This window comes from Trichosurus vulpecula, chromosome 3 (genome assembly GCF_011100635.1).
Source record: "Trichosurus vulpecula isolate mTriVul1 chromosome 3, mTriVul1.pri, whole genome shotgun sequence".
Classification (NCBI taxonomy): domain Eukaryota; kingdom Metazoa; phylum Chordata; class Mammalia; order Diprotodontia; family Phalangeridae; genus Trichosurus; species Trichosurus vulpecula.
The window spans coordinates 383,579,559-383,603,864 of NC_050575.1; the positions used below are offsets into that span (position 1 = coordinate 383,579,559).

Genomic DNA, 24,306 nt, shown 5'->3' on the forward strand with positions numbered 1-24,306 from the left:
ATCGCCTGAAGCTCTGCTCACTGTGCCACCAGTGTAATGTGAAAATATTTCTGATATCCATTTTAGGGAGGGAGAGGGAAAGAAAAGAGAAGAGAGGAGAGGAGAGAGGAAAAGGGAGAGGGAGGGGGGGAAAGGAGACAGAAGACAGGAGGAGAGGAAGAAAGGAGGGGATCTGATGGGAGAATCAGAGAATGTTAGAGCTGGCATGATCCTTAGAACGTAGGTCAGAGCTAGAAAGGACATTAAAGCCTAGAATGTTGAAAAGCATGGAATACAAACAATTGGCTCTGAAAGGGCCGTTCGAGATCATCCAGGCCCATCCTCTTCTTCCCAGGTGCAGATCTACATCACGTTTGTAAAAGATGTGCCCTCTGCATTGGTCTGAGTAGTTGCTACCATGGTACCCAAGCCCCTAACTACTTATCGGGAGAGGCTGAAGGAGAGAGTGCCAGGTCCCCCCTCTTCCCCGACCACTCGAGGGTTTGACTTAACAATGGGATTTGTTTTCTGTGAGTAGCAGCCTGCTATGGGTCTGATGTCAAAAAGTGGCCTTTATAGAGGAGTCAAGGCATTTTTACCTCTCTGCCCTAACATAAAAGCTGCTGCATCATAAAATAAAGGCTTTGCCCGGGTACATCAGCACATAAAACCCTGACCCTGGGTGACAAATGAATGTGCAGCTTGCCCTCCCTATCCAGAGATGCTACTTCCAAGCCGTTGTCCCTGGAGCACGAATTTGTGAGATACTTTCTTTATTCAGGAGTCAGGCCCTGCAGGCCCTCTCATCCGGGGTCCCTCTTACCCAGCATGCATCAGCAAGAAGGCATACAGTCTGTGGCCACCAATATAGTGTTTCTAACTGGCTGATAATGAGTGGAAAAGCACTGGAATTGGAATCCTAAGACTTGCCGGGAACCACCTTGTAATCCTAGGCTTCCCATCTCTCTGGGCCTCAGCTTCCCACTCTGTAAGATAGGGATTGGAATGAGGTGAGCTCTCAGGTCCCTCCCACTCTAGAGAGGCCTCCTTCATTTCATGTAGGGTTCCAGCCATGCCCACTTTCCCTCCTGACTCTATTTCCTCTCTCATCTTCTCTTAGATACCTTTGCTTAGATCTTACAATTAGTATAACTACCTCAAGGATCTGTGACTCCCTCCTCCATTCAGATTACAACCCATATATGACTGAGAGAAGTCTTGGGGGCTGGGGGGAGTGTGGTCCAAGGTTCATAAAAGTGAAATAATTTGTCCCTCGTGGCCCAGATGATCACATGGATTGGATTTAAACCCAGCAATTTAAACCTGACCTCAGGTACTCTATTCACTGCTGCATCCTGTCTCCTTAAACACCTATCATGTTCCAACTTGCATTCTATTTATCTGGGCCCTTATGTTATCATCATTATTAGGTTGTAAGCTTCTCAACAGAGACTGTGTTTTCTTTGTTATTGAATCCTCCAAATTACCTGGAATAGTACTTTTCACATAGTAGGTATTTAATAAATGTTAGTTGAATGAATGAACAAATGAATAAATGCATCTGTTACATATGTACACATACATATTCATACCCATATTCATATGCATATATACATGCACACACATTCAGATATAGTTTGTTCTACACCAGACTACCAGAGGGGTCCGTAACACAAAAAAGGCTACCCTTTTGTTGTTGCTGTTCATTCTTTTTTCAGTCGTGACTCTGTGGGATTTTCTTGGCAAAGATACTGGAGTAGTTTGCCATTTTCTTCCGCAGCTCATTTTTTACAGAGGAGGAAACTGAAGCAAACAGGGCCTAGGGTCACACAGCTAGTAAGTGTCTGAGGTCAGATTTGAACTCAGGAAAATGAGTCTTCTCATCTCCAGGCCCAGCACCCTGTGCATGGTGGTGCCACCTAGCTACCTGCTCAAGAACCTCCGGATTTATAGTCAAAAGACCAGAGTTCAGATCCCATCTCTTCCACTTACTAGCTGCCTTGAACAAATTACCTTCTGAGCTTCAAATATCCTGGTTTGACAAATAGGGAATGATTATACTCACATCATCTGCCTCACAGGACTTAATTTAAAGTGATGAAGAAATGTGACTTTTTATTGTTTTGTTGTTATTCCTTCCAGCTTTTATTCTCTATGATCTCACACTTTAGAATGAAGGTCAGTTAGGGTCTTTTGTAGTCAAGGAGTTTGGACACATCTTCTCTCTATGCTTACTATTTATAGTCACCATTCTGTTACCTGGTAATTCCACAAAGATATAACCAACATGCCTGGAGAAGTCAAGGAAGGCTTCCAGGGAGAAGTGAGACTTGAGCTAGGCCTTGAAAGGTATAGAGGTTTTGGTTAGGCCAGATGAAAAAGTCATTTCATACTCCTCAGTGTCCAAAAACAACATGCCCACATTGCCAGAGATGGAACCTGGTGTTCTGAAATCTTGACCTTATCTTTTGGAGTCTCTGTTCAAAGGTCACATTTCTGACGCTCTTGCAATCACGGCCCTGGCCCCCATGGGCCTGATGTTCAACACAGGTTTTCCCCCAAGCTCTCCCCAGAATAGCTGGGAGTATCCTCTGCTGGGCTGCTTTAGAAAAGAAAAGTAACAGCATCCTCATCTCAGCCAATCCACCCTGGGCAACCAGCCAAGGACATTGAGAGATTAGAAAAGCATGACTTGAGGAGGCGGCCAGTCCTGAGCAGAGGGCACAAGATGGGCCTGCCTTTAAGTGGGCTGCTCCTTGCCTAGTGAAGAGAGGCCCAGTGTCAGGAGTTTAAGTGATGTAGCATTTACAGCCATGGCCCAAGAAAGCTGGGAAATATACCTAGTACACAACCCCTCATTTTACAGATCATAGGTTTTAGAGCTGGCAGGAATTCTACATTTTGTGTGTGTGTGTGTGTGTGTGTGTGTGTGTGTGTGTGCATATATATATATATAGGTATGTATTTATTTACTTTACCTCTCCCATTTTACAGATGAGGAAATAGAGCCCTAGAGAGGTTAAGTAGATGGTAGACTCTAACCAAAATCCTCACTCCATCCCCGTACTCTTTCCACTGGATCCTGCTATCTCCTTGGGGCCCAGATTGAGGAATTAATTTGGCCAAGTTCATACAGCCAGGGAGTAACAAGCATAGCATTTGAACCCAGGTCTTTCAGTTTCTATGCCAGGGTCCTTTCCACTATTCTATAGCACTTTGTAGTTTAGAATGTGCTTTTCTCCTAGCAGTCCTATGAGGTGGTATAAGTGGAAAGAGGGGCTAGAATTGGGGTCAGGGGATCTGGGCCTGCCCCTGTGGTTTCCCACAATGCCTCAGTCACTCCACCACCATGCCTTAGCTGCCCTCTCCCTCGGCCCCACAGCCCCCTTCTCCCACTCCTGGATCTTCCATTTTGAGGAAGGGTCAACACCAGCCATTCTTCATTATCTGGGTACCACTTTCCCTTGTCTCTCCTCCTACTTTTCAGCTCCCTTTGATGTCCTGTCTTCCTTATTAGAATGTAAAGTCCTTGGAGGCAGGAACTGGCTTTTGTGCCTGTATTTTTATCTCCAAGAGTGTCTGGAGCGTATTAGTAAGTGCTTTGACTTGTCCACCTCTCTGAACCTCAGTTTCCTCACCTGTACAGTAAGAGGGTTGGATCAGAGGGCTTCTGACGTCTCTCCTCGCTCTAAATCTATGATTTAATTCCTGGCTTCATGGCTAAATGAGCTGTATGACCTTGGATGGGTCACTTAAGCTCTGTAGACGTCAGTATCTTAATTTGTAAAATCAAGCAGCCGAGCTAATGATCTCCAAGGGCCCTTCTAGTTCTCAGTCCTGTGATTTCGGGGACGCGTTGTAAACTTTATTACCCTCATTTTATGCATGAAGGAATTAGGGTCCAGAGAGGTCCAGTGACCTCTCCGTGGTCACACAGCTAGAAGGCGTCATGAACGAAGGCACCTCTCCTCTTTGCTCTGCCCCCTGCCTTGCCCGGCAACCTTGAGAAAGTTAGTTAGAACTCCAAGTTTTCCTCATTAGCGAAGCGGAGGAGGTCTGGCCCAATGCTTGACAAGCAGAAGACCTTGGAAACCGAATGATGAATTCAAGACTGCAGCTGCTGTTTAAGATGAGGAAAGAGAATCGCTCATGCTGTCAATCGAAGGCCATTCCAAGGTTCTTGTCCCTCCCCTCTATAGAAAGACAAAGCCTTCCTTCCACCAGCTCAGGGCACAGGTCTGCAGAAGAAAAAAAAATCAAGAAAGGTTCTAGTTTTCCACAGTAACATTCAGACTTTGGGCCTCCCAGAGGACAAGCTAATGAGTTGAATCTTTAGTAATAGAGGCAGTGTGAAAGGCACTTGGCTACCTTTAGGAGCTCTGTAGTAATTCCACCATAGCTCTGGATCTTAGCTCACCTATTACTGAGAAAAGGGATGTCGAGAGTTTTCACCTTTTTCCTTTTTTTTTTTTTAAAGAGACTTCTTGAAACTAGGCAGCAAAGAAATGTCACTGTTATCTCTGCTGAGAGATGCAGGAGTGCATATGTGTGAATAGGAAGGAAGAAAGCTGATTTTTAAATAAGCAGGCTGGGATTCACCCATCCCAAGGAGTGTTTCCCCAAAAAAGTAGTCACCCTGGAGGGTTATTATAATGAACGATCACAACATTTTAAGTGATGTGGTGTCTTAGGATCTTGAAATGGAAATATCCTACAGCTAGTCCAAGGGTTTTAACCTTGGGGTCCATAAACTTGATTTTTTTTTGTATTTATTTAGTATTTAATTCTTTCCCCAGTTGCATGTAAAAACAATTTTTTAACATTTGTTTTTAAAATCTTGAGTTCCAAATTCCCTTCCTTTCTCCCTCCCCACCCCACCCCCATTGAGAAGGCAAGCAATTCCATACAGGTTATGTATGTGTAGTCATGCAAAACATATCCATAATAGTCATGTCGTGAAAGAAAACATGGACAAAAAAACTTAAGAAAAAAAATGGCTAGATGCCACACAGTAGGTGGCAATGCCTTAACCTTATATGTCTTGTAAAGGCCACTAGGACCTCTTCCATCCTTATCAAGGGGAGTGCAAATCTTCTCTCCTTTCATACAACACTAAACTTACTTTTTAAAAACATTTCAGTGACTATATTCTGACCAAATTGGTTTCCTTTGTAATCCTATGTATTTTATTTTGGGTATTTAAAATCATGATTCTGAATAGGGGTCCATAGGCATCACTTGATTCAGGTACAAAGGAAGGTTAAGAATCTCTTCTTTAGGCTAAGCCTCTCATTTATAAGATGAAAAGATTTAGTTATTTATCCTTCCTTTATAAATGAAAGGACCAAAGTCTAGAGATGTGGCAAAACCTGGCCAAGGTCACTTAGCTGAGCCAGGATTCAAATCTGGGTCCTCCATCTCTAAACCCAGTGTTCTTTCCAGGACACCTTGATGTTTGGAAATATCCAGAAGTCATCTGGAGCCACATCTGCTGTATGTGGTGGATGATCAAGTTGGGTGGTAGCATTTTTAATGATCTGTGACAGTAAATAATGAGGCTGGTTTCCCAGTACAGCTCATAAACTGTCTCTGAAGGCCCTTGTCAAAGAGAAAGAGTCCAAGGCTGTGCTGAGGCATGGAAGCCTGGCTGGGATGATGGCAGCCTCCCAGGGTCTGTACTTTGAAAGGGGGCAGGGTTCCTTTGGATGTAGAAGCTCTGATGGGTTTAACAAAGCTATCCCATTACTTCATCCTCATATACCTCCCTTTAATCTTATGAGGGATTGTAAGCTCCTTGGGGCAGGTAGGTGGTGCAGTGATTAGAGTGCCAGACCCGGAGTCAGGAAGACTCATTTTCCTGAGTTCAAAACCAGCCTCAGGTCCTTACTGGCTGTGTGACCCTGGGCAAGTCACTTCATCCTGTTTGCCTCAGTTTCCTCATCTGTCAAATGAGCTGGAGAAGGAAATGGCACACCACTCCATTATCTTCACCAAGAAAACCCCAAATAGGGTCATGAAAAGTCAAACACAATTGAACAATAAGCTCTTTAAGGGTGGAGACTGAATCTTAACTATCTTCGTGGTAATTGGGATCTCCCATTATACCCAGTACCAATGCATAGCTACAGCCGCACAGAAAGGGGCTTCAAACAAAGGCTAGATAGATGACTGTCGGAGATGTTGAAGAGGAGATTCCAGTTCTGGTCTCAGTTGGAGTAGGTGACCTCTGAGGTCCCCAAGACGCTGATTCTCTGAATGCTTTTGACATCCTTACTACATTCCTTGAGATAATTGGAGATGCTCTGGGATGTCATAAAACTTGGGCTAGAAATCACAGCTTTATGGAATAGATGTATTCATGAAAAGTTGGCTGTGATGGAAATTTCAATAAATCTAATATTTTTCCACTGACTTCCATTAGAAAACTGTAGATGAGTTCCCAAAGACATTTTGCCTGCAGATGTAATCATGCAGCAAAACTTTCAGAAGCATATATTTAACAGGGAAAAAAATACATTTTTTTTTAAAAATCACACAATTGCCGAGAAAGCTTCCTTAGGGGGAATACTTGGAGAATGGCATGTTTCGGTTAATTGAATTTCTAGTTATAAAGGTTATAAATAAAACTTTTTTGAAAAAAATTTAGTCGATTATAGAGAATGTAATCTCTTTTTTTAATGGTTATTGTGCAAAAAATGACCTGCAAATTGGAGACTTTTTTCACTGTTCCTGCTACCTGGGGTACCCTTCCCCATGCTTTCATATCCAGGTCCTATAGATCCTACAAGGTCAAACTTAAGTGCCACCTCTTTCATGAAGCCCTCACTGATTTCTACCCTCTCCCCCTTCTCATTGATAACTGAGAAGGTATCTGTCCCACCATTCAGCTCCTGTGGGCCTTTGTTCTTCTATTTTATGAAATCTAGGATAATCTGCCTTTTAGTTATTGGTACAATGTGTTCCTAAAGTCTGGACACATAGGCAATTGATGGCAATGTGGAGTTACTGCATCGAGCTCATGTGAATCTTGCAAAGCGCATCAACCTTTGCATCACAAATGATGGAAATCATATTGAAGATGTTATTTGTTAATATTCCAATTAAATAAAAATTTCATTCATTTCATTTCTTGAAAATATGCTTTTTTGCCTATGTGGCAAGACTTTATATTCCCCTTACTAGACTGTAAACTTCCTGAGGACAGGGACTACTATATCTTATTCTCTGTATCTCCCTATATCCCCCAAGTCCCAGGGCTCTGTTCTGAGTAGGAACTCAGTAAGCTGTGGTTGAATTGAATTGATATGGTATTGTCTAGTACCCAAGGGTCACTGACCTGGATATCTTTCCATTTTATGATATGGTAGGAGTTCATTCACTCAGTCAGTATTAATTATACCCCTACTGTGCGCCAGGGTCGAAAACATACATAGCTTGGCTAAACACATTCCTGTCTTCGTAGAGCCTTCAGTTTAGCAGAGATATAAGACACAAACAAAGGTCATTCTAATTTTCAATATCGTATTGTAATATACTGTGTTATATTATATATGATAGGATTGATATGATAAGATGCAGGAAAAATGCTTTTAAAAAATAAGTCCCCTTCTCTCTTCACATGGGTGCCATCCTTGTTCAAGTCCCTATCACCTTTTGCCTGGACTATTTGGTTCTTTTTGCATCAAATTCCCTCCTCTCCACAAGTGAATTTTCGAAATCACAGGTCTGATAATGTCATTCCTCAATAAACTCTGTTGTTACTGTTGTTCAGTCACTTCTGACTCTTCAGGACCCCTTTTGGGGGGTTTTCTTGGCAAAGATGCTGGAGTGGTTTGCTATTTCCTTCTCTAGCTCATTTTACAGATGAGGAAACTGAGGCAAAGTGAAGTGATTTGCCCACAGTCACACAGCTAGTTAAGTGTCTGAGGCCAGATTTGAACTCAGGAAGATGAGTCTTCTTGACTGCAGGCCTGGAGCTCTATCCACAGCACCAGGAGATGAATATCCCCTGCCCACTTCCCCAGAGGCTGAGAATATTTTCACATAGAGTAAAAACAGATTTTGTTTTGTTATGTTTTGTTTTGAGGGGGTGATGGCATAGAGGACATTCTGACCACAGGTGTATTTGAGCTATGAGAGAGGGCAGCCTGAACCTGTGCTTTATGGGGATTAGGGATAAGGCTTTGCAGCCTTGGGGCTCTCCGCTTTGCAGGATATCAGGAGGTCAGTAGAAGAGCACAAATTGAATAACAGGGACTATGTGGTTTCAGTGGGGGGGGGAAAGCACTTCTTCCTCCACAGTTAGTGCCTACCTTTAGTGTTGCACTCTGGGACAAAAACCCCTTGGCCCTGTATGAGTTGGGGCTCTTCCTGCCCCCTTTCTGGCCTGGGGACATGACTTTTGTGACTAAGCCCCTGCTTTCTGCTTGTTTTCTTGTCATTGCTTTGCCCTTAAAGTTGAATACAGCAACAGAAACCATCCCAGTTACCTAAGGGCTCCAGTAACTTGGCTAATTAATCATTTTTACTGTTACAGCTGATATCAGTACTACTCAATATTTGTCATAAGATGCAAGTTATATACTAAGAATTTCATTCTCTGTGAGCTCTATCCACCAAAGAGGTCTGCCCAAGAGAACTGAATGACCCTTTAAATATAGGATGGTCCTTCCTATTAAATGCCTTTAAAAGCATGACCCTATAATTATTTGTTTTTTAAGCCAGAAGCTTATAAACTAAAATCTACTAGCCAAGCACTGAGCTCTTCCAATAACTTTGACCTACTGGTTCCCCGGGGCTTAGTTTGGGTTAATCCCCTTGTTCCTTTTTTTTCCTTAAAAAAAAAAAGTCCATAAATGTGTCCAAAATTTCCTGACTATGAGCTCCTTCCTTTAGCTACTAGTCAAGCAACTGGGGGAGGGGAAAGAGGGGGAAAGGCTGGGGCAGGGGGAAGATATATAGTTCTGTGAGACTAACCAGTGTAACAACTGGGTATGAAATGGCCCATACCTATAGCTCCCATACACCTTCCCAGTGGATTTTCTCATCTGTTGAGAGCTTAGTCATTGGTATTAAATAGTGTTCAGTGGTATCTACTATTTCCATTTCCGTTGTTGTAACATACATAGTTTCCTGATTCAGCTTGCCTGGCTCTGCATCAGTTCCTAGAAGTCTTCTCACGCATCTCTGCTTTCTTCGTATTCATCATCTTATAGCATAGTTATAATATGTTATGCTATATTATATTATTTTATATGAATCATATCATAATCAATGTGCCACATTCCATTTAGACATCCTCCAGTTGATGGGCATCTACATCATCTCGAGTTTTTACTCTTATGAAAAGTACTGTTCTAAATATTTTGGTGTATATAGGACCTTTATGAAATATTTCTCAAGACCCTACTTTGTACAGAGCTCTGTGCTGGATACTCTCTCTGCATTGTCCAAGATGATAAAATAAGAAACATATATGTGTGTGTACGTATATGTATAGATGTGCATATTTATTTATATATTAGTATGTTATATAAATTATCTTTCTATATTTATATATATAATGTTATAGACTTATTTGTGTATATTTATGAAAACATTTAGATATAATACATTTATTTATATGCATTTATAAATATATTATATAATATATATTTTGTGTATATGTTTATAAACATGTTTCTATATAAATGTATATGTATGTATATAATATATAGCAATATAAGATAGCACATGATAATAATAGGCCCAATGAATATGTGTTATAGCCATTTAGAATGTAGAGAGGCTGGAGGTAGCTTGGGTATAAGGGAAAGGACACTGGCTCTAGAGTCAGAGAACCTGAGTTCAAATCCTGCCTCTTAATACTTACTAGCTGTGTGACATTAGTCAAGTCCCGTAACCCTTCTAGGCCTTAGCTTCTTCTTGCATAAAATAGGACGGCTAGACTAGATGGCCCCTAACGTCTTTTCTAGCCCTGTGTCTGTGATCCTTTGATAACTTTACCTCTAGAACCCAAGAAAGCTCCTTGGTGGAGGATGGAATTTGAGCTCGTCAGCCTTGATGAATAATGGGTGGGGTCCCATTATAGTAACTTAGGTTTTAGAGGTATATAGAACCTTAGTAACTTAATTTTAAATCATAACTTAGTTTTTACTCACTTAGTAACTAGTAGCCCAGTACTAGTAACTTAGTAGTTGGTAACTTAGTTTTATATAGTAACTTAGGTTTTAGAGTTATATAGAAACTTAGAAATCATCTAATCCAGTGTAACCTGTATTGTGCCATGGACCTGTTTGGCAATCTGGTGAAGCCTACAGACCCCTTCTCAGAATATACTTTTTAAAAATTCATAATTGAAGCCACTGCTGAATTTTAGTTAGAAGTTAGTGAAAATAAAGGTGCCATTTGCCCCCCATCCAAGCTCTTGGACACCTCTGAAGTCCTCAGATTAAGAACCCCTGATTGAATCCAACTCTATCCTTGTACAGATCTGGAGAAGTGGTACTGAGGATAGGGCATTTCAGGAAAAGGGAGGGAAGGAAGGAGAGAAAGAGGAGGAAAGGGGCGAGGGAGGAAGAGCAGGGACCCTGGTAATGGTATAAACAAAGACGTGACATGTTTGAGTGACCTTGACTAGTTTTCGGGTGTTGGGACCCCCTGAGTCCAGGAACAGAGCCCACCAGAGGCCTGTGTGCCCCCACAAAATGGCCCTAGGCAGGAGTAGCTTATGGGGCAGCCTCTCATCTTAGGGGCTCCCTTTCAGCCGCAGGCCCTGCTCTGCTCCAAATGGCACAAGACCTTCCTACCATGGTTACTGGAGTAAACAGAGGAAATGTCTTCAGCCCAGCTAATTGTGTGGAAAATTGGAAAAGAATTGCATGTAGCGTTGTTGGGGAATGAAGTCTGCCAACCGAGAGTTATCACGGGGAACAACACAGCCTGAGCCTGCCACGAAGATACCACCTCTGGGCTCAGGGCGCTCAGCCGCATGTCAGCTCCTTTTGCCCTTCCTCCAGCCCCCACTCCCCACCCCCTTCCCCACTGCCAGAGGTGGAGTCCTGGCTGCCAGGAAGCAGGAAGCAGGGGGGAGGTTAATAACCCAGGCTAGTCCATTTTTAATATCCAGATACTTCCTTCCAAAAATCCATAAAAATTAGGAAATGAAATCAATTAGTCCTTTTCTCCTCCTCCCCCCCTCCACTTTTTAATCCTCCTCTTTCTGCTCTCCTCACTCAGCACTCCAGGCTGGTACAGGGAAAAGAACATCAAGCTTGCAGTTGGAAAAGCCTGGGTTCAGATTCCATCTGGGCTGCTAAAGCACCCACATCTTGTGAGGCAAGTCACTGACCCCCTCTGGGCCTCAGTTTCCTCATCTGTAAAGTAAGGGGGTTGGATTAGATGGTGTCTAAGAGCCTTTCCAACTCTAATGATCCAGCAGTGACTTCATGAGGCATTTCAGCCTATGGGGTCACATAAAATAAAGATGCTGTTTTCCCTATCTAAACTCTTGCAGCTCCTGAAACCCCCAGATTAAGAACCCCTGATGGAATCCAACTCTACTCTTTTACAGATCTGGAAAAGTAGTGTTGAGAAAAGGGCATTTCAGGGAAAGGGAAGAGAGCTTTTTTTTCAGCAAAAGAAAGAGCTTTTTTATTTTTTTGTATCCCTAGGGCTTAGCACAGTGCCAGGCACATAGTAGGCACTTAACTAATGTTAGTTGACTGACTGCCTGAATGACCTTGAAGGAAACTTAGAGGTCATCTAATCCAACTCTCATTTTACAGATGAGTGAATTGAGACACAGAGATGTGCAAAATGACCGTGCTCAGGGTCACACAGCTAGTGCCAGAGGGAAGACTTGAACTCAGATGGTCCAGATTCTAAGCCCAGCACTCCATCCTGTGTGGCACCTATGAACCATCACTTGCTGGGAGTCGTCATGCATGTGACTGAAATAGTAAAGGAGAAGTGTAGGAGTAGAAGGAGACAAATGTTGGCAGTCATGCTATGCCAGGGTATATGCTCAGAGTGGCAGGGGAAAGAGAAAAAAAAAACAACTGAGATGGTGCAGTGACTCATTCTGTGCGTGTGTGTGCATACACTCGCACATGTGCACACATGCACATGTGCATGCATATAAGACCATGAAATACATGGAAACTGATGCAGATGAAGGATGCATACTAGCCCTAGAACTGAAAGAGATGCTGGAGGTCATTAAGTCCAACTCCTTCATGTTACAGAAAAGAAAATTGAAAAGGGAAGTGATTCACCCAAGATCTCACAGATAATAGAAGCAGAGACAGAATTTGAATCCATTTCCTTCTTGTGTGAATCCCATGCCCCTCTTTTGCTTTCCTATGGAGAGCTGCCCCAACTAGGAAGAGTCTGGGAGGGTCACAGAGACAGTCCCTGGCTCACAGCAACAGCCCAAGGGTTGAAACACCATCAGGAGCATGGATAGGGCTAGTCAACATCACTTCCTGGCTTTTCCATGAGGAAAGACATATACTAAAAATAGATCGGTAACAGAATTTCACAGTGTTCTAGAAAACAAGCATTTAATTGGGAGGTAGGGCATGGGGGGTTGCATCTCATGGGATCTTAGGATTCTTGTACACAAAATCCTTAGTTTACAGTTGGGGGTGGTCCAGAAGTCATTCCCCATGGGGAGAAAAAATGTCATAAATAGTGGTTAGGTTCCCAGACCAGTCCATAAATGCCTATTTAGCCAGGAATGCAAGTTAAATAAATAAGAGAGGAGTCCTACTGAGCCCTGAGTTATTCCTTTTTGCCCTCCTGAAACCCGAAGTTCCCCTTCCCCTCACCAACCTCCCCCCTTCTCCTAGTCTCAAATATGATACTAAACCTGGAGCATCTTATTGTGAGTCCTGAGTAGGAAAGGGAAGAAAAGGGAAGAGAGGAAAGGAGCTGGGCTAGAGTGTTGGCCCATGGGAAATGACTTCAGCTGTGCCAAAGAAGGTAAGGGAAAGAGAGAGGGGGAGAGAGAGAGGGGGAGAGAGAGAGGGGGAGAGAGAGAGAAAGAGAGAGAGAGAGAGAGAGAGAGAGAGAGAGAGAGAGAGAAACAGAAAGATACAGACACAGACACAGAGAGGCAGAGTCAGACAGAGAGAGACAGGGAGAGAGAGAGACAGACAGACAGAGAGAGACAGAGAGACAGAGGCAGAGAGAGAGAGAGAAGGAGGAAAGAAGAAATAGAGACACACAGAGAGAGTTTTGTGTGGTTGTTTTTTCATTAAGTTTTTGTCCAAGTGGAATTTTAAAAATAAAACCTCCATCCACAGGCTGAAAACAATCTTGAGTCCACAAGCACCTAAGCCTATGATGGGAGATAGAACTACACCTTATATGTCCATAGCACTTCAAGGAAATGCTAGGCCCTCCCCTGAGAGACAGATCTTATACACTGGGGAGGTCAGACTTATACCCCAGCTTCATGGGGTCATTGCCAAGAAAAGGTTGTGTAAATATAAATTAGTTATGTCAATGTGACTTACTTGCATCTCCATTTTTACAGATGAGTGTAAACTGAGGCTGAGGGGTTAAAATGGCTTGTCCGTGGTCCCCAAGCTTCTCAGTGTCTGTGATTAGGACTCACACTCTTACTTCCCAGTTTCAAGTCCAGTATTCTTTCCACTGAAACTCAGGTCCAGATTTCTGAGTTTCTTTAAAGCCCTTGTATAAGAACAATAACAGCATCTACTTCCCAAGTTTGTTTTTAGGATAAAATGAGATATTTATTTGTAAAACACTTTGAAAACCTTAAAATATGACATGAAGGCCATCTATCCTCCTTCTTATCATCCATTATTATTATATTATCTATTATTATGTACCTCCCCATCTTTCTCACTTGTGTCAGAGGTAGATTTCTTTGCTGCTGTGAGAATCAAATGAGGTAACATTTGTTTTTCTAAAAAGTATTTAGCATAGTGCATGCACATAGTAGGTGCTCTATGAATGCTTATTCCCTTCCATTTAAAAGGAGAGTTCAGATTTGATCTTGGCAGCTTTGTTCCCGCACTTGTCCCCTCCCTGCCCCACCGTCATGTGGATGGTCAGGTTCACCAGCACTCATCTCTCTGTCCACACAGCTAAAGCCAAAGGTGAAAGTTCTCCCTGAGACAAGCCCGGTCTCAGCCCTGATTTCCTTTTCCAGACTGGTTCTGTGCCTATTGCCAGCTGAACTATCAAAGTGGCTATTTCATCTGGAAGGAGTCAGAAGGGATAATAATAAAATTAGCCTTTGAACTATCATATGGCTTTCTGAATGTTCAACTCCCTAGAGCAAGGCTGTGTGAGTCCGCTTTTGTCTGAGAACTTCCCACAAGCTTTTCTGGTTGTCCAGAAGTGTCGACATTATCCTGCAATAACCATAACACGGGCTGCCAAAAAGCCTGTGAGGTGAAGGAAGAAATACTAGTTTTGAAGTCACAGGACTTGAATTCTAATCCTACTTTTGCCCTATGTTACCTGAGTGACCATGGGGAAGTCCCTAGCCACATGTTCCTTACCTCTTGAAGGAGGAGATTTCAACATAACATGAGCTGTTGTGGGTCAGAACAGTTTGTTGTTGCTGCTGTTTCGTTTTATTTTTGCTTTACCTTTGAATCCCCAGCACCTAGGACAGTGCTTTGCACATAGTAGGGGCTTGACGGATCCTTGTTAGATTAGAGGGGGTTGGACAATACTGTTTTTAAAGTTCCTTCCAGCTCTAAATCCTCCGATCCTAATTTTGGCCTAAAGTAAGGTTGTGAAATTGACTTATGATCCATGACAGCTTATCATCTCTGCCAGACCCAGGGGTGTGTGTGTGTGTGTGTGTGTGTGTGTGTGTGTGTATGTGCACATTTGTGTACATAGGTCTATGTATATAAATTTTCCTGTCTCAGTATTTTAGGGGAATAAAATGAAATCTTTTCTAATTATGGAGAAATTCTAAAATGAAATGCACATTTCTAACTGAAGGGCAGGGACAAAAATAGGCATTTTTGTGTTCATGGGAGTGCCAACAGCCTTGTTCCCTGCCCCAAATCCTTGTTGTCCCTTTTATCCATTTCTCCCTCCCTTCTTCTTCCTCCTTGCCCTCTCCCAACTTACCAAACCAAAGCACAGGAGGAAAAGTGACTCCCCTTCTACTGGAAAAATAACACAGTGCAGTGCCCATCAAGTGCATTTATTAGATACTTACTGTGTACAGAACAGTAGGCACCATGGAAGGATGCCAGAGAGGTAGATGCCACTTTGCCCTGAGATGAGGAACATACGGAGGGAGGGGTGACATTGGGGACAGAGACACAGAGATACCACTGTATCTAGGGGAGCAGCTGAGCAGAGAACATCTCTGCACCCCGTCTGCTAGATGGTCTCATTTCACCCCTGACACTCAGGCAGAATTAAGAAGAAGAGAGAAAAATGGCAGCTGTAGAGCGACTTCCCCATGCTTGTCTTGGCTCTCTGAGAAGACCAATGGCCTGTGAGTCTGCTGTCTTGTCATTAATAATGGCCCCTTTCAGAGGTAAGGGAAGGTCTCTGCAGTGGGTTTTACATTTTTTATATATCTGTGACCTTACTTGTGTGGGTGGGCACTCCCTTCCCCAGGGCAAATAGAAGCCTATCCTGAAAAATTGTTAGTTTTCTTGACCTAGATGACAGTGGTCCTGAACTCTAAGAGCCTATTCTTGGTTGGTCCTTATATACATACAATCCTATAATTCCTCCATGGAGGGATCCACCCAATGCACCATTGGCCTAGCCATATGTTATCCTTCACTCTCACTTCATGACCTGCTCATCTCCCACATGTCCTTGATAATGTATTTCCATTAATAGTAACTTGCAGAAGCCTGCATTCACTGGCTGTGCATTTTTCTGTTGCCCTTTGGTCATTTGCAATGGGGCCTAATGGAGGTTTGTTGGATGGATGACTGGATGGATGGATGGATGGATGGATGGATGACTTCCCATCAACACACCTGGCCAGATGTGCAAAGAGACACCTACTTCCTGCCCTCTAGCCAACTATCAGGACAAGGACTGATAACCCTGGTGATCAGGTACTCTCTCCCCACCAGCATCATTCAGGATGGTCTGTCTGATTGATATAGCTATCCAAACCTCTTCGCTTTTTCTTCTTACTAAGCTATTTATCTCTGTGACATCCAAGGTTTTGTTTCCCCTCAGCGCTGAGAACTCTCTAAGGACAAAAACCTCCTTCAATAAATTAGACACAATAAATAGCACCAACAATCCTAGAGGTGGATTTGAATATTTGCATATTCCTTTCAAATATTCCCTGAATATGAAAATAATTAAAGCAGCACAGTGGGGGCCCCACGTTTTTTAAATCAAAGAAATGTGAGCTATTGTGTTCAGTGGTTTGTTGTAGCTGGGGCTTTGTTTGGCTTTTTAATTTGCTGTTTATGAGTTGCCTGGAAGGAAACACAAGGAAAGGAGGGGGAAAATATTGCATAACCATTAGAAGCCCAAGCAGAGTTCTATCCTGGAGCTGTTTCCTCCCTGAGGAATCCCTAGGAATTCTTGCTACACATTCTGTAGGGTATCTCTCCAAATTCACATAAATCACAAAATGAGGGGCCATAGGATTCGATGTTAAAAGGAACCCTCGTTCAACCCCCCCCCCCCATTTCACAGAAGAGGACACTGAAGCCCAGAGAGGGGAAGGGATTTGCCAAAGGTCATATAGGCATTGAAGTCTAAACCCACATGGGAGGAGGAGCCCCCCCTACAACGTCCAGGACAAGTGTTCATCTAGCTACTGCCTGAAGACCTCCAGTGACAGGGAGTACGCCACCTTCCAAGGCCGCCCAATGCACGTTCCTAGATGTTAGTGACTTTTTCCTTATCTAGAAGTAAAATCCTTCTCTCTTCAACTTGCATCCACTTCTCTTAGTTATAACATAGCATAAGTCAAGTGAATCCATTAGCTAACAATCCTTTATTAAGCCCCCGTCTGCAGAGAACCTCAGAGGTACAAAGAGAGAAATTAAGGCACAATCCTGGCCCACAAGGAACTCACAACCCAGAAATATGGCCAAGCAGAACAAATTACCTCGTCAACTTTCGTGTTCTTCCAGTCAGTCCATCAATCAATCAAGTATTGATTATGCATCTACATGGTGCCAGGTACCGTGTTGGGCACTGGGGAGACTCCCAAGGAACTTATATTCTAATGCAGAAGGTAGAAAGTATATACAGAAATATATTCAGCATTAATATGAAGTTGATAAGTATAAATATATGTGAAATTGTTTGATACAAGGCAGTCTGCTGGGGAGGGCATCAGAGTTGGAGGGATCAAGGAGGGCTTGATGCAGGCAATGGTACCTCAGCTGCCTCTGAGGCAGACGTAAAGAAGGAGTTCATCTGAGGCATAGAGGGTGGCTAATGCTGGAGATGGGGGATGGAGTGTCATGTATGGGTAACAGAGAGAAAACCAGTTTTCGGGGGTGGGGATTGCATAGTAGGGGAGGAGCAATGTCCAACAAGGCTGGCAAGGTAAGTTGGGGCCAGGAACCATTGGAAGCCTCTGGAGGTGGTTAGGGAGTCACATGGTGAGAGATTCTCCTATGGAACATCACTGTAGCTGCAGCGTGTAAGGTGGACTGACGTGGAGAGAGATTTGAAACAGGAGACCCATTAGGAGGCTTTTGCAACAATGGAGGAAAGAGTTGGTGAGGGCCCGGTACACCCTTAAAGCTGAAAGGAGAAGACATTTGGAGGGGTGCAGACAAAATGTGAGGTAGGCTAGGATTTCCAGAAGGATGCATTTTTGTCCTTGGGAAAAGCTCATTGGATTGGAGCAACATGAGGTAACTGATTGCCTGGAAAATGAACTGTAGTAATAACAGCTAGGATTTATATAGTGCTTTAAGGCTGGCAAAGCACTTTATAAATATCTTCTCATATTAGCCTCACAACAACCCCGAGAGGTAAATGCTTTTGTTATTATTCCAATAGGGACCAGCAGTGAACAGAATGCTAGGTCTAGAGTCAGGAAACCTGAGTTCAAATCTGGCCTTATTAGCTGTGTGATCCTGGACGAGTTACTTTAACATCCTGTCTGCCTCAGTTTCCTTGAATGCAAAATAATAATATTACAAATATTATAATTTATAATCATAATAATAACACCTGCCTCCCAGGGTTATTATGAAGATCAAATGAAATAATATTTGTAAAGCACTTGGCACATAGTAGGCATTTTATAAATGCTTATTCGGTCCATTTTGCACATGAGGAAACTGAGGCAGACAATGGTTAAGTAATTTACTCAGGGACACGGAGCTAGTAAGTTTCTGAGGCTAGATTTGGACTAAGGTCTTCCTGACCTTAGGTCTGGTGCTTTATCCACAACTATGCCCTAGGTCTCCTAAATCCCAATCTGGGGCTCTTCTTGCTAACCCCCCAATACACATACACACACTGCCTGTTTGGGCACCCACCAGTATTATCCAGAGCGGAAGAGGTATGGTGGCCAGGATGTGTTTTTGCTTTACATGTATTATACATATATTTCTTTGTGTACATGTTGTATCCCCGATAAAGTGTGAACTCACCGAAGGCAGGGACTTCCATTTTTTGTTTTTGTGGCTCAAACATCTGCACATAGTACAAAACTGTTTATTGATAAATTTATTTGAAGATTGGAACCCAGACTGGCTTCCCTCCATCCCAACAAAGATATTATCCAATCAAAGTATTGAGAGCAAGAGAGGAGGCATCAGGAGGTATCTGGACCAAACTCCTCATGTTGTAAAGAAGGAAGTCAGCCCAGAAAAATGAAACACCTTGCCTAAGATTATGTGGTGAGGTAATTCAAACCCGAACCTTTCACTCTTCCCTACTAATACATGCTGCCTGGCATCAGGGGTTATAGTATGAGAACCAAGATGTGATTATTTCTAACTTGGACGTGAAGGGAGCTGTGTCTGTAGCACCCTCTGGGACACTGGCTCAGGGCTGTGTTTGGCTGAGGATTGTTCTGAGCTGAGCTGGGGCTGGAGGAAGCCACCAACTCTCAGGTAGTTCTCCTTCCCCATCATGGCCCCCTTCTGCCCTCCTTTGGGTGGATTTCTTCTATGCCCAATCCACAGAGTAGCTGTGGACTTGTGTCCTATTCTTACTGTTTGCTAATAGGAAAATGATTGCTTTTTGCATTGGAGCTTCAAAGGGCAACTTGCTTACTTTCTCTCCAGTGAACAAGGGAGATTTGATAGTGTAAAAAAACCCTGGAATCAGAGTCACAGAACCAGTGCTCCTTTCTACCTGAGTGACCAGGGACAAGTTGTTCCCCTTCTCTGGCTCTCAGTTCCCTCATCTAGGAAATGAGAGGGCAGGGCTAGACCAGGGATTCTTAATTTTTTTTTGGTTCATGGATCCCCTGGGCAATTGGGTGAAACCTATGGACCCCTTCTGAGAATGATGTTTTTAAATGTATAAAATAACATGTATAAGATTACAAAGGAAACTATATTATCAAATTTTTAAAAAGAGAAGTAGATTCTAGATTAAGAATGCCTGAACTAAATGATCTTTTAGAATTATTTCAATTATAAATCCTGTGAAAGTACAGTGGTTGTTAAGAAAAGATGGAAGGAAGGAAGGAAAGAAGGAAGGGATGGAGGGAGGGAGGGAGAAAGGAAGGAAGAAAAATGCATGTATTAAGCTATTACTATGTGTTGCTAGTTGAAGATACAAATATCAAAGCAAAAACAGTCCCTGCCCTCAGGAAGCTTTTTCTAATCATGAAGGCAATGCATATAGATGAGTGGTAGCCAAGGAGGGGCACTTTGGACCAGAAAGTTGCTAAGAAGGTGAGTGGAGCCATAGAGGAGTATGTTGACACATCCCATCCAGGAAAAGTTGCACAGTTAATTTGATGATGAAACAATCATGAAATGAAATACAAACCTCTTGATTGAAGCTCACTTGATCCTGTAATTACCAGTGCTGGAGCAGAGGCATCCACAGATGCTAACCCTAGCAGTAGAGAAGTAAACTAATGCCGGAAGTCAACCACCTCAGGGTGTTTGTGTGGACCTAGGTGAGGATTCCTCTGATTAAAAAAAATGATGCAGGAGTTGAGGAAGGAGGAAGGGGAAACCTTTGAAGTAATATTTGGTATGATGAAGGTGAGATAAGAAAAATTTGGAGGTAGGCCTCTTGCCTAGTTGACTGATGCTAGAAGAGGTGAAAGGTAGTAAAGGGAGGAAGGTGGGTCGAGTAGTTTAGACTAGGTATGAGGCAAGTTAGGTGAGTGAGGAAGGTTGGATTGAAAAGTACTGAGGAGGATAAAAGGAGGGGGAAGAGATTAGGATCATAGAATGTCTGAGGCAGAAGGGCCCTTACAAATTATCTAGTCCAACATCCTTCTTATTGGGCAGATGATAAGACCAAGGTCTGGTACACGCACTCATGGCTCCAGGGTCATCATGGCCTCTACACCAGGGGTCATCAAACAACCACCAGGGGCCCACCCAGCCTGCCTGGTTTTGTTCCTACATGAGCTGAGTGTTTTTTACATTTTAAAAAAATATAAAAAAGCTTTATTCTAAAATGTAAAACCATTCTCAGCTCATGGGCCCATGGGCCATACATAGATTGCTAAACCCTGCTTTATACCATGCTGTTAGGGTTCAAACCTAATTTCCTCCTTTCACAATCTACACTACATAGTTCTCTCTCTCTCTCTCTCTCTCTCTCTCTCTCTCTCTCTCTCTCTCTCTCTCTCTCTCTCTCTCTCTCTCTCATCTTTCTTCCCCTCCCTCTCTCTGTTCTGTCTCTCTGTCTTTCTTGGTTTTCTCTGTCTTTTTGTTTACTGTCTCTCTCTTTCTGTCTCTGTCTCCCCACAGCCTCCCCTCTCCCTCTCTCTGTCTGTCTCTCTGTGTGTCTATGTGTCTCCCTCTCTTTCTGTCTTCTTCTCTCTCCATGGACCTTTCCCAGTTTAAGACAAGGCCCCACAAAGTCCAGAGGCCTTGCCAAATTGTACCATTGTGGCTTTTGCTCTAACTTCTGAATAGTCAAGGAAGCCTTGGGCCTGGATGGCACGCTTGTGGTGAGCCTGGATGCCTGCTTAGAGTTGTGAGCAGGGAGAGAGGGAGGCGTCGCCTAGACATCTGTGAAGGCAGATGGAACACTGAAGGATTGCCACAAGATTTCAAAGATGTCACAGGCATCACCATCTTCAGGCAGGAAGGCAGGGATGTAGGCTGTGGCAGTGATCATGACATCTTTCAGCTGTCCTTTGCTGGCAAGAACCTGGTTAGACTCGGCCAGGATCTGCTGAGAAGGATGGAACCACAGCAGGGCTTCACACTGAAACAGGTTATAGAAGGTCTCATTCTGGCTGCGGGCCAGATAGCAGGGAAACGTGGGGAACATCGTCAGATCTCAGCGGTGTATTCTTGACCTCCAGAAAGTTTTCTGTCCTATTAGAAGCTAGGGGCTGCAGCATTCACTAAGGTCCATCATGTGGTCAGCTTGGGCAGAGCTGTGAGTATCCAGAGCCTCGCCTATTTGGGCAATCACAGGGTCTTAGAACTGTAATAGTAGTAATAGCAACAATCCATAGAGTGATAGCATGGTTTGCAAACTTTTTGGTCCTAGTTTCCCTTCACACTCTTAAAACTGATTGGGGTCCCCACAAAGAGCTTCTGGATTATATATCTATCAATATTCACTATTTTAGAAAGTAAAACATCTTAGAATTATTGGAATAATTAGAATAGGTAATTATAAATAGATATAAGCATATATAAATATAAATTATATTGTAAATATGTATTATATGAATATAATATATAAATATAAATGTATATATAAATAGATAATTATAATTTAGAACAATTTTGACCTTGAAAACCCCCTGAAAGGGTGGAGACCCCCAGGGATCCCTAGACCATACTTTGAAAACTGCTGGCTTAGTAGCAAGAGAGAGCTGCCCCTGGAGCCTGGAAGATTCTGGTTTTGATCCCGCCTCTGTCACGTGTTGGCTGTGTGATTGCCTCAGTTTCCCCCTTTATTAAAAAAAATGGGGCTGATGATAGCACTTATCTTCCCGGGTTGTTGTGAGGATCAAATGAAATAATAATTGTAAAGTGTTTAGTACAGTGCCTGGCATACAGTAGGCACTTTATAAATGTTAGCTACTATCATTATTAATTACTAACTGTGTAACCCTGGGCAAATTATTTCAATTTTCTCAGCCTCTACTTCCCCACCTGTTGTTGTGAGTCTCAAATGAGATAGTATCTGCCATTCATGATGGATCATTATGTACAACCACCCCACAAGGTGGGGAGTAAAAGTCTCATTACCCCCTTTTTACAGATGGGGCTCTCTAAGCGGTAGAGTGACTTGCCCAGGACCTCAAGCTATGAAGCATCAGAAGCAGTAATCCAATTCTAAAATGAGCTGCCTGGAATCAGGAAGACCTGTATTCCAATCCAGCCTCAAATGCTTGCTAGCTGTGTGACCTTAACCTCTTCAATTAGCTTCCGATTACCTCAGTTTCTTCAACTGTAAAATGAGGATCATAATAGCACTTACCTCCCAAGGTTATTGTGAGCTTTGCAAAAGCTCTTAGCACAATTCCTGGTACGTAGTAGGTGCTTTATAACTCTTTTTTCCTTTCCTTTCCAATTGTGTTCTTTTGATGCTGAGTCCTATCCCTCTCTCTCTATAACCACACTACCTTTTGTGGAAAGGAAGTTGGAAATATTCCAAGCTTCCATTCAATATTTTCTGACCTCTTCATTTCGCAAGTGATGGACTGGGAGGGAAAGTGGCTTACCCAAGGTCACACAGATTAGAATTAGTAGAGGTCAGACTCAAAACAGTCTTCTTCCAAAGCCAGGGGTCTTCCTACTATCCCACACTTGCCTGAGGGATTCTTCTCCAGAATCAATGACATTAAAAAGTAGTGGGTTATTCCATTTATTCTACAGCTACGTTTGGCCGTATCAGAACATCCTTCTGGTTCTCTGGGAATTTTTCTTGCCTGTAGAAAAATACCTGAGTCCACGATCCTGAAGAAAGTAACTGGGGAGCCGGTCTTTGTCAATGACCTTTCTCCAGGAACCTATAGGCAAGGCGAATCCCCTTCACTTCACCAGTGGACATCTCTTTGTTTTGCTCTTAGCAAAGGAAAAGGGGCCCGTTTATGAACTTTTGGCTGAAAAACATTGTCAAGAATATCATCAGCAATACAGAGTTAAAAGCTGTCAGCCAAGTCTTCTACTCAGGCAGCAGCATACTGTCCAGTGATGGGCTGATTGACAAGGGAATGCCAGACGGAAGGAAGGAGGGCCCACATGTTCTTTCCAAGGCTGGTAGACAAAGCATAGCATTAGTCAACCAGTCAACAAATATTTATGGAGCCTTTTGGAGGAGGTGGGAGAAGCAGCGTGGTAGAGTCGGAAGGCGTTGGACTTGGGAGTCAGGAGGCCTAGGTCTGGATCTGATTTCTTCCGCTTAGAATCTCTCTGACCTTAGGTGGGGGCCTTGTTTCCTTATTTTCAAAACCAGGGGGATTAGATTAGAATAGATAGACCTTTAGGGTCCCTTCCAGTTAAATATCTGTGACCTTATGCTAGGTGCTGTGAGAAATACGAGATTAAGTAGGAATAAACTTTACCATTATGTAGGTTACTGGCATTCAAGGCTGGAAGATGTGTGACCCTGGACAGGTAATTTCACCACTAGTACTCCAAGCATCTGTCTGTTCCTTCTGTGCTTGAATTCAGTGATCTTTGCTTGACCTTGCAGAGAAGTCAAAAGTTAGCTGTCACTGGGAGAGAGTTTTCTCATCTGGGATTATCTTATACCAGTGAAGTTATCCCTGCTACTGCTACTTAATCTCTTAATCTCATCTGCTATGACTCCATATGACATCCCTGTAACTTTCAAATCACACTACCCATCTGCACTAGAGGCCTTCCCTCGGATAGTGTTGTTCAGTCAGGTCCAACTCTTGGTGACCCCATTTGGGGTTTTCTTGTAATAAGGGCAAAGATACTGGAGTACTTTGCCATTTCCCTCTCCAGCCTATTTTACAGATGAGGAAACTGAGACAAAGAGGTTAAGTGACTTGCCCAGGGTCACACAGCTAGGAAGTGTCTGAGGCCAGATTGGAAACTGGATCTTCTTGATTCCAAGCCTAGTACTCTATATACTGTGCCACCTAGCTGCCTCCCACCCAGATTACCTGCCATCTTGTCTACGTATTTCTTGTGTGCACCTTGGTATTTATATGTTGTATCCTCCATTAGAATGTAAGCAACC

The 24,306-nt window shown here is 43.1% G+C and overlaps 1 protein-coding gene and 1 non-coding gene across 5 annotated transcripts in view; one reads left to right on the forward strand and one right to left on the reverse strand.

Moving 5' to 3' along the window:
* The window catches only part of GSE1 (Gse1 coiled-coil protein), a 717,997-nt gene that overhangs the window by 109,203 nt on the left and 584,488 nt on the right, over window positions 1–24,306 (forward strand). The gene's annotated exons all lie outside the window — the stretch shown is intronic.
* LOC118845207 lies at window positions 4,965–5,092 on the reverse strand. The gene has a single exon (XR_005010071.1). It is a non-coding gene; the product is annotated as a U6atac minor spliceosomal RNA (small nuclear RNA).